Consider the following 8,057-nt stretch of genomic DNA (forward strand, 5'->3'; position numbering starts at 1 on the left):
GCTGACAGAGCCCGGGGGTGGGTACCCAGATGCTCGTAGTTAATTTATCCCATGGTGCCTAATATTCTTCTTTCCAACTAAACAACAATATTATCGAAAATCTCCTCCCTAATATGCCAACTGATATGCCGCCAAAACTTGAACTAGAGCCGAAGCCAAATGGTCACGAAATCTAGTATTGCCGATGCATCTCAAAGTCATGATTAAACCGATTTAAGGATGAGGGTGTTATTAATATCAAGGGTATCTCCTAGCTAAGGCCAACTATCAGGCACTAGCCCGCTGCACCATTCTACAAAGATCTAAGTTTGTCGGAGCAATGCCGAGGAAACTAAAGCAGGTTTACATCTTATACTAAAGCCAATATAGTCCACAATATCAATAACATGCTCATTCAACTCTCTAAACAATACCGATGAATAATGGCAAGATACACATGCTTCTAGATACCCGAAAACCCGATAAAAGCTTAAACATGATTTCTAACACCTGAGATATATAGATAAACTACCCAACCCAAATTCCATCAATTCCAATATAATTTCACACATTTCAGCTCAATCTAAAGAAAGGAAAGTCGTAGCCTATCGGTAGGCTGAACACGCGAGCTCCAAATCACTGTGCCTGACCTTTTCCCTTCCAAATAGCCTCAGAACACTGGCACGCTGCCAAAAATAGAATCACAACATCGTTACGATCATTTAAACACTAATTTTATGATTTTCAGGGATGGATCGATTTCGGAGTCTAAAATGGGAAATGTGGGATCCATGTCTAGAATTTTGGATTTGACCCCAAAAAAATAGGTTCTAAACATCTCCCCAAGCTCATAAATCAATTTGGTAACCGATACAAAATTGGAAAACTATGTAAAATGAGCATGCAACTAAAATTCACAAAATTCAAACTAAATCACTAAAAATGGAGTTCAAATGATCAAGATACAATCTTCCAAAATTCCACACAATTTCAATTTAAAAATGGCCAAAATAGTATCTAGATTCGTAAATTTACCTCACACAAATCCTCCCTACAAGATTTTGAGTTTACCGATGGTTTTCGCATGAAATTCTCTTGAACTTAAACTCTTGAATCGTCAAAATTGGGTTTATATAAACCAAGAAATATATTCTCAAAATTCTTCACACATTAATTTGATAATGGACATTACAGCAACTTGAATCATAATTTTACCTCAATCAAATGCCCTAATTAAATTTCAGAACTCCCCAATGCATTCTCCTCAAAAAATCTCATAATTTTGCCTTTTGAATCACCTAATTTGGAGCTCTAGAACTCAAGTAATTAGGTTTTAAAGTTGAGACAAAAACCCAAAAACGGGCTGCCTTGCACCAGATTTTTTGGGGTACTTGGGATTCATTCAGAACCAAATAAAAATAAACCAGATATACTACCCAAGCGAATTTGATGTTCCGGACTCAATGGCTCATTCAAAATTATCATACGAGGTTATTTTAATGAAAAGTGGATCTCAAATCCAAGTGTCATTTTAAGCCACATTCTACAATGGACCTCGAGATTAGACCGCAAGACTCGAAAAGAAAATGAAGGGTTATTCCAGATCAAAATCGACATTTTGGAACTAACTGCGCTATCAAAATTTTTATCCAGGCATGTTTTCCAAGAATGTTGACCCAAGTCAACCATAGGCTAACTTTTAAAGTTAAAAGAGCCAAATGGCCCCAAACTCATATTGATTTCCACGATACTTGTGCCGACCATGATTCTAGTGTAATTTGGCCATTTTGGAGCTGATGGAACCATCATAATTTAAATTTAAGGTCTCCTTGACCTGAAACTTAAAAAGTCTCAACTAAACCAACTTAGGCCTTCAAAATATCAAAAAGGGCTCGGGACCTCTAAAAATTCAACCAACACTTCTTCTAGAACGAAAGCTATCTCCTGAATCCAATGAAGTTATCAAAATTCTATTCCAAGCATCAGAACTCCAAAAGTTGGCCAAAGTCAAACCTTGGCCTAAAATTCCTCAAATTTCCAACTCAAGATCTCAAATCTTCGTTATAACTCCAAAATTGATTCTGTAAACTCTCCCAGACCAATTTCTATATTCCATAGCTGATGGAGTCAACAGAATTTCATTCCAAGACCCGTAGCTCTGGTTGGCCCCAAATACCACTTTTGAACACTTAAAGCTTATGAAAACTCAAAAATTTTAAAGACTTAACTTTTCATATGATTTTCTAAAAACCAACACTTGGTACCAATCACAAACGAAACGGAAAAACTAAAGGGAGGGGTAAAATGGTCATTTTAAAAAAATTCCAAAAATGACCTTTAGGGTCATTATAATTATGTCCTAGAAAGCGGACATCAGTTTGAAGCAAACTCATTTTTGGTTTAGATATAACCAAATCATTTTGTATAACAATCGTTTTTTAAAATATCAAGATGCTTGATATATGTTTCAAATGTTTTTGAGTACTCTAAAATATCATCGATATAAACAATGATAAAATCCAAATATGGATTAAAAATATCATTCATGATTTTTTGAAATTCAGAAAGGGCATTTTTTAAATTAAAAGGCATAACATTCCATTAATATTTCCCAAAAGAAACATTAAAAGCAGTTCTATAAGTATGCTCTTTGAAAATATGAATTTTACAATATCCTAATTTTAAATCAAATTTTGAAAATATTTTGGCATCATAAAGTCTTGATAATAAATCTCTCTTATTTGGAATAGGATACCTAATCCATTGTAAAATTTATTTAAAGGTTTATAATTAATAACCAATCTAGAAACGTCACGCTCCTTTCCTACTGCATTATTTACATAACAAGTAGTGTGTGACCAAGGAGACTTGGACAGATTTATTAAACCCTTTTGTAAAATATTATCAATCTCTTTATTGCAAAATTCCACTAACACTGCATTCATTTACAGGGACATGACTTAGTAGGAATGTCATCTTCGCAAAAGTTATCTTCATAAGGAAGAGTCACAATATGTTTTTTTATCCCAAAAAGCAGTTGGATGATCAGCACAAACATCAATGGCTAGTTCAGAAATCAATTTAATTTTTTCTTATACCTTAGCAGGACGTAAGCTATCTAAAATGTTCATGTTGTACATTTCAAGTCGTAAAGAATCAACATGCTTTTATTTCATATTAATTAAAGCACTAATATCTCTGGTAATTGGTTCAGTTATAAATGAAAAATGATATTTCTTTATTATTATAACTAGAAGGAAATCCTTTTGAATCAATTTTTTAAAAAGGATAAATTGCATTAATAAAAGGAGTTCCAAGTATAATTGGAGGATGCATCTGATATTTTACTAATAAAAAGAAATGAGGAATGCAAACTTTATTCTAACAGATATGAGTTTTAGATAATTTGTATTTTACATCTAAAGTATGTCCAGATACAGATTTAACAACATAAGTAGTTTTTTCAAAAAATCTAGAAGGTATCAACCCTTTTTGTATGCAACTAACATCTGCTCCTCTATCAATCATCGCAGTGCTAGTGATTGTATAATCATTATTGATTAGAATAGTATATTTAATATACTATCTATGAGCAGTTACTATCTGCAGCATTCCTAAAAAGAAATTTTGTTTAGAACTATCAATGAGTTCTTCAACTTTATCGTCAACCTTACCTTTCCCTTTATCAATAGGAGGTGTTGACGCAGAATCATCCTTCTCATCATTCTCTAATTGAGAAATCGTGTGATCATGAATCATTTGATTCTTTTTAAGAATTTTAATCTTATTTTTCAGTTTTTCAACTTCAATTTTTAAATCATTAAAAGAAGTGTCTCTTACTACAGTATCAGTTCTTTTGTCAACGAGCAAGACCTTCTTTTATTGAATAAGGTTTTGAATCTTTAAGATCAAAATCATTTTTTGATTTGGAAGATTTAAAGGATTTAGAATATTGGGAGCTAGATGTCATATCAATGATCTTACTCATCATATTTTCATCTAAAATTTCTTTCAATAATTCAATCACATTTTTAGACGTAATTGTATTGACATTTAAATCTTTAAATTATGATTGGAGTGTATAAAACTCATCAGCTTTGCACAGACAATTATCACCTTTACAATTAGTACCACAATTAGCAGGCATGATATTATCATTATCAGAAAAATCAAGGAGCTCAATTTCACTTTCTCATCTAGATTCTGACTTAGAGTAATAATCAAATTCTGAACTAGAAGTTTATAATAAACTATAACTTTGTCATAAAGATCTTCTTCAAGATTTAAAGACTTAAGCTTTTAACCTTCTCTCTTAGAGAAATTCTTTGCAAATCTATTTGATTTATGGTGAGCTTTCCTAGCTTCACATTTTTTCTTACTTCGTCGAGAACGAAGATACTTTCTGTAAGGTCTATTAGGTTCATCACCTTTATAACATCTGTGTTTCTTAGACCTTTTATCCTGTCTATTAGAAGGACTAGCTACACCGAATTAGATACAGAAATCTCCTAGCTATGACCGCTCTCTTTTCTTGTCGATCCTAAGTTGTTGAGCTAATTTTAGCTCTTTGCATAGATTTAATCCTTCTTGGGTGCAAGTTCCAATTAACTAACCATAAGTAAACTGATCATTGGAAATTTCAGAGAAATTTCCTCAAAGAGTTTTCCTAACCCTTTCTGCAAATAATGCGGGAAGGCCATCGATAAACTTGGACTTCCAATAAGTCAGGTTATTCTCAGATAAGTCCATTATCCAACTTAAAAAGGTTTCTTTATACCATCTAAATTCTCTTAAATGCTTACATCGAAGTCCATTCAGTAAGGTTCTCAAAGTTTCATTTTGGTTGGTAAATCTCCATTCAAAGGTTCCAATATAGAGCCCGTTTGGATGGGCTTAAAAAAAGTAACTTTTATGTATGAAGTGCTTTTAGAACTTTGAAGTGCTGAAAGTTATTTTTATAAATAAGCAGTTGAGTGTTTGGATAAAAGTGCTTATGATGTGAATTTTAGGGTTAAAAAAATAAAAAAAGGTAGTTTGGGAATTTAGTTAAAATATAAGGGATATAAAAGTAATTTTCATGGTCAAAGAAAATGACTTTAAGCACTTTGGAAAAAAAAAGTTAGGAATCCTAACTTTTCATTTTTGACTGACTTTAAGAACTTTATGGCTTAAAGTCAGCATTAGGCAAACACGTCCAAAAGCTAAAAAGGGGTTTTAAGTTGGTTTTGACCAACTTAAAGCCCATCCAAACAGGCTCATAGTAAGAATCAGTGTATAAACTGCAACTTGACAAGTTTTTTCACTAATTCTTTCGACTTTATTTCAATTCTCATCAATGCCTTATTTCCATTCTGTAAGGTCTATCAGGGTCATCACCTTTATAACGTCTGTGTTTCTTAGACCTTTTATCTTTCTATTAGAAGGATCGGCTACACCAAACTGGCTACAGAAATCTCCTAGCTGTGACCACTCTCTTTTCTTATCGATCTTAAGTTGTTGAGCTAATTTTAGATCATTGCACATGTTTAATCCTTCTTGGGTGAAAGTTCCAATTAATTGACCATAAGTAAACTTATCATATGGAATTTCAAAGAAATTTCCCCTAAGAGTTTTCCTACTCCTCTCTGCAAATAATGGGAGAAGGCCATCGATAAACTTGGACTTCAAATAAGTCAGGTTACTCTCGGGTAAGTCCATTATCCAACTTAAAAAGGTGTCTTTATACCACCTAAATTCTTACATCGAAGTCCATCAGTAAGGTTCTCAAAGTTTCATTCTGGTCGGTAAATCTACAATTGAAATGTTCCAATATAGTGAGAATCGGTATATAAACTACATCTTGACAAATTTTCCTTATTTCCATTCTCGTCAATACCTTCTTCATTTATTACATATTTTAACACAGAGGTGATAATGGCATTTTTAGCTTCATTGAATAAAAAATTATCCCATCGGCCATGAAGTTGGCCGGTAAATTCTGCAACAATCATCTTGCAAATAGTATGGTCAAAATTATTATAAGTATATTGGAAGATAGTAGCATACATCAACATATGATGTACAAGAATAGAGACTTTCCTATCAGTCAATCCATCAAGATTCCATTCATAAATTTGATCACCACTATAAGCGATATTGGTTTGAATCTAATCTCTTTCCTTAATTAGAATATTTTGAGGAGTAGGACGAGAATAATAATAAGTCATCATCGCAGGTTTGGTAGCATACTTGCCATGCTTTATTTACCTATCTCATTCTCCTCGAACTTTTTCAATTCTTTTGATTTCAGAAATATCATTTTCAATTGGAAAATTATCAATTATACCAATAGGTTTAGCACTTAGGTTAGAAAGCTTTTTATCAAGAAGTTTTTATAAATCATTTAAAGACTTAGACTTTATATATTTATTTCAATAGGACGCTGAATATTAGTTGGAATATTAACAACAAATGATTTACTTCCGAAAGTGGAGGCAATATCAGTTGCCTTTGAACTCATACTCATGGATTTAACCAAAATGATTAACTCATCTAGTCTTTTATCAAGTGAACTAATATGTTCACCTATAACATTAACATATAAACTCAAATAATTGTTTTGAGAAATCAAATTATTTATCTCATTTATGCTAATTTTAGCAACATCATTATCAATGAATTTTTGAAAAGCCAAAAAAGTAAGACCTATATTATTGGGTATAATAAAAGGGTTTTGAGGAGGGTAAACTGCTTTAATAAGATTTCCACTTCCATCTTTAAAGGTTCTTTGTTCTAAAACCTTTATTTATAAAGGTAAATAAGTTGTCATAAACCAAGGAACAAAATACATAATTTAATTATTCAATGCACAAGTTTCATAAAACTCTTGAAAAATATTATTTAAATCAGCTTGGCTATAAGCCTTAAAAAACTAAGTTTTAAACTTGTCCCGTTTATTTTATCGAAATTCCTTTTGAATATGTTGACGATCCAGCGAGCCTGGATTAAAATTGATTTGACACATCATCATTTAAAGCTTATTTCGGTCAGACGCCTCATTAGGGTAAAAATTCATTTCGGATGCAGTAGGATCTATATCAGATAACCTATCATTTGCTTGCACAATATTAGTCTTAGGTCAATCTTAACCCTTTCTACAACCTTTTCACTCAAAGTATCACTTAGAGTATGCAAAGATAAGGTCATATTTCTTGCTGGCCCAAAAATAGGAACATCAGGAGTAATATGAGAAATATGTTGAATTTCATGCAAATATCTGTACCTTGAGAAAGATCGTCTATTATAAACAAGAGATTTATAAATTAGAGATTTGTCAGTAAATTGAATACATATCCTACCATCAAGATTATGAGTAATATGAGAGTATTCAATATTTATCAAATTATTTGTGACCTGACTTGGGGATATAATCAAATCCAAAGTCCATGTAGTTGAGAAATTAATTTTTTCGCACTTGATAGGTCTCCTTGTGGTGACCTTTGACTTTGTGAAATTAATTTCCACCAATATAGTCTGATTTGATATATCATATTATTTACATCTAAGATTCAGAGTAGATAATAATTTAAAATAAATTCTATAAGATAAACATATAAGTTTAGAACTAGGAGCATAGTTATAACCATGCGTCTTAACATTTAATGTTAAAGCATCAAGAATGTTGACATCAGTATGGACAACTGAAGATTAGGTTGTGTGTTGAAATAAATTAGACCATAAGCCACAATAGATTCAATCGAAACCATCAACGATTCTCTAAAATTTAGATTTCTAGCATCTCGTAAAGCTGTTAGAAAAGTTTCAGGTAACCCTTTAAGAGTTAGAGGCTTAAAATCAATTTGAACCATGCCAATATGCATAAAATTAAATTTAGATCTATAAGAATCAATATCTCATTTATTTAGTAAACAAATAGTTTGCTCATAAGAATTAAGAGCCAAAGATTATTCAGTTGTTTTTATCAACTACTTAGAAGAAAATTTATCAAACCAACTATAATCATATATGGTTTTAGTATCAACTTTTGGAATCATCCATTTAGTTAATAAATTGAGATCTTGAGGTATATCTACCTCTTC

The sequence above is a fragment of the Solanum dulcamara genome, chromosome 7, assembly GCF_947179165.1.
Source record: "Solanum dulcamara chromosome 7, daSolDulc1.2, whole genome shotgun sequence".
Lineage (NCBI taxonomy): Eukaryota > Viridiplantae > Streptophyta > Magnoliopsida > Solanales > Solanaceae > Solanum > Solanum dulcamara.